At 56.8% G+C, this 3346-nt stretch overlaps 1 non-coding gene across 1 annotated transcript; it reads left to right on the top strand.

Annotated features, from left to right (window-relative positions):
• Positions 1–426: 426 nt before the first annotated feature.
• LOC142795778 (small subunit ribosomal RNA) lies at positions 427–2241 on the top strand. The gene has a single exon (XR_012893303.1). It is a non-coding gene; the product is annotated as a small subunit ribosomal RNA (ribosomal RNA).
• The last annotated feature ends 1105 nt before the right edge of the window (positions 2242–3346 follow it).

Here is a 3346-nt window from a genome sequence, read left to right as displayed (position 1 = left end):
TCATCCGCTTGATGCGTTAGGGGCTGGTTGTCGGACGGTGCCGTTTTACCACGATATCGAGGTGTGTTCCGTGTCGTCCTCGGGCGATTCAGATGCGAAAGCGCCGAAGACGCGGGCGTGACCCGTCGTCTGGCGGCTTTGCAGTCTCGGCTCCGTTGCTAGTTCCGGCCGGTCCACCGACAGTGCAGCGGGCTTGGGCAACCCGCACGGCGCGACCGAGTCGATGCAACGAAAAAGAGCGAGCATGAACGTGCTTCTTGCCGCACGGCTCCCACTCGTCTTTCGGGAAGGTTGTGCCGTAGCGAGCTCGAACGCCGTCATCTCGGAGTGCAAAATAAGCGTGTTGGGGCGCCTGAAGGTGGCCTCCGCCGCACACAGACTGCGTCCGGCCCGCCGAAGGCGAGGACGGACGCGCAGTCGAACGATTACCTGGTTGATCCTGCCAGTAATCATATGCTTGTCTCAAAGATTAAGCCATGCATGTCTAAGTACATGCCGAAATAAGGCGAAACCGCGAATGGCTCATTAAATCAGTTATGGTTCCTTAGATCGTTTCTTCCTACTTGGATAACTGTGGCAATTCTAGAGCTAATACATGCAGTGAGCCTGGAGCCCTTTGGGTAACGGGTGCTTTTATTAGACCAAGATCGATCGGGTTTCGGCCCGTATTGTGTGGTGACTCTGGATAACTTTGTGCTGATCGCATGGCCACGAGCCGGCGACGTTTCTTTCAAGTGTCTGCCTTATCAACTTTCGATGGTAGGTTACTTGCTTACCATGGTTGTTACGGGTAACGGAGAATCAGGGTTCGATTCCGGAGAGGGAGCCTGAGAAACGGCTACCACATCCAAGGAAGGCAGCAGGCGCGCAAATTACCCACTCCCGGCACGGGGAGGTAGTGACGAAAAATAACAATACGGGACTCTTTTGAGGCCCCGTAATTGAAATGAGTACACTCTAAATCCTTTAACGAGGATCAATTGGAGGGCAAGTCTGGTGCCAGCAGCCGCGGTAATTCCAGCTCCAATAGCGTATACTAAAGCTGCTGCGGTTAAAAAGCTCGTAGTTGGATCTCAGTTCCAGACGAGTAGTGCATCTACCCGATGCGACGGCTCGGACTGAACATCATGCCGGTTCTTTCTTGGTGCACTTCATTGTGTGCCTCGAGATGGCCGGTGCTTTTACTTTGAAAAAATTAGAGTGCTCAACGCAGGCGAGTCGCCTGAATAAACTTGCATGGAATAATAGAACAAGACCTCGTTTCTGTTCTGTTGGTTTTTGGAATACGAGGTAATGATTAAGAGGGACGGACGGGGGCATTCGTATTGCGGCGCTAGAGGTGAAATTCTTGGACCGTCGCAAGACGAACTACTGCGAAAGCATTTGCCAAGAATGTTTTCATTGATCAAGAACGAAAGTCAGAGGTTCGAAGGCGATCAGATACCGCCCTAGTTCTGACCATAAACGATGCCAACCAGCGATCCGCCTGAGTTACTCAAATGACTCGGCGGGCAGCTTCCGGGAAACCAAAGTATTTGGGTTCCGGGGGAAGTATGGTTGCAAAGCTGAAACTTAAAGGAATTGACGGAAGGGCACCACCAGGAGTGGAGCCTGCGGCTTAATTTGACTCAACACGGGAAAACTTACCCGGCCCGGACACTGGGAGGATTGACAGATTGAGAGCTCTTTCTTGATTCGGTGGATGGTGGTGCATGGCCGTTCTTAGTTGGTGGAGCGATTTGTCTGGTTAATTCCGATAACGAACGAGACTCTAGCCTATTAAATAGGTGCGGGGTTCCCAGCACCTTACAACCTTCTTAGAGGGACAAGCGGCTCCTAGCCGCACGAAACAGAGCAATAACAGGTCTGTGATGCCCTTAGATGTCCGGGGCCGCACGCGCGCTACACTGAAGGAAGCAGCGTGTCTTTATCCCTGTCTGAAAAGACTGGGTAACCCGTGGAACTTCTTTCGTGATTGGGATAGGGGCTTGCAATTGTTCCCCTTGAACGAGGAATTCCCAGTAAGCGCGAGTCATAAGCTCGCGTTGATTACGTCCCTGCCCTTTGTACACACCGCCCGTCGCTACTACCGATTGAATGATTTAGTGAGGTCTTCGGACCGATGTCCGGCGCGGCCTTTCGGTTGCGCCGGTCTGTTGGAAAGATGACCAAACTTGATCATTTAGAGGAAGTAAAAGTCGTAACAAGGTTTCCGTAGGTGAACCTGCGGAAGGATCATTAACGGATTGTGAAGGGTGAGCGCCTCAGCTGCGTCTGCGCCCGACACTTTCTGCCGCTGACCCCGTTTGGACGCGGGGTCGGCTTTTCCCCACGGGGCTGCCTGAATGTGGAGCGGCACCCCGTGACAAATTGTTGCGCCCAGCGGACGCCAACACCGCGACCTTGGACGGTCGGCCAGGTGGCGGACGCGGGTACAAACGGCGCAACGCACTCATAGGTCGGCTTTCGACCCGCCACTGCACCGTGGCTCGAAGCGCTCGAAATGCGCGACCCGACCGCTGCGGGACCGCCTAGTACTGTAAACAGGAGCGGCGGAGCGCGAACGGCGAGTCGTGGTTACGTCGGTAGAAGGCGAGGCTGCGCGTTCCCGAAACGCCAGCCGAGTGCCCTCCCGACCGTTCGAGCGTGCAAGAACGAGACCCGACAATCGCGCGGCGACTGCCAAGTACGAGAGGAACGGCACAAGCGTCGGCGGTCGGTCAAGGAACTGGCGATGTGACGGGTCCGCTGTGCACCAGTGCATACCGTCCCGCCGTCCGCGGCAAGCGCCTCCGCGTCCTCGGGTGACGGAGGCTGCCGGTCGGTTCTTGCAGGCGAGGGATCTCGCTGGCACCGGTTCGCGTTGACGCGCGGCCGGTCATGGCACGGCGATGCGACGGCCGAGGTGCGCAGTACTCGATGGAGGAACCGCACGCTCCGATGACCGTCCCGCCCTCCGCGGCGTATGCGTACCGACCGTAATGGTTGCAGCAGCGCCGGCCGGCTTTTGAATTCGCCACACGAAACACGGTGCGAGATCGCGGTTAGGGGAGCGTCGACGTTGCCAGGCGTTTTGCTTGCTGCCGAGGGAAAGGCGGCACGGCCACGTCGCGCTCGTCGCGATTAGCGGGTCTGCGCGCTTTGGGAAGGTGCCGCAACGACTTGCCGAAAGAGGAAGCACGGAAGAACGAGGGACTTGGACGTCCCGACAATTGAACGCACTTGCGGCCAGGCCCTTGCTGGCTTCGTTCTTCCGCCTCGAGTAGGCTCGTACGCGGCTCCGGCGCCGAAAGTGGTCCTTGGCACCGACTTCGGTGGACGTGGGAAGTGCCGCGCAAGTACGGCG

The sequence above is a fragment of the Rhipicephalus microplus genome, unplaced genomic scaffold (genome assembly GCF_043290135.1).
Source record: "Rhipicephalus microplus isolate Deutch F79 unplaced genomic scaffold, USDA_Rmic scaffold_856, whole genome shotgun sequence".
Taxonomy (NCBI): domain Eukaryota; kingdom Metazoa; phylum Arthropoda; class Arachnida; order Ixodida; family Ixodidae; genus Rhipicephalus; species Rhipicephalus microplus.
This window is presented reverse-complemented; position numbering and strand designations above follow the sequence as displayed.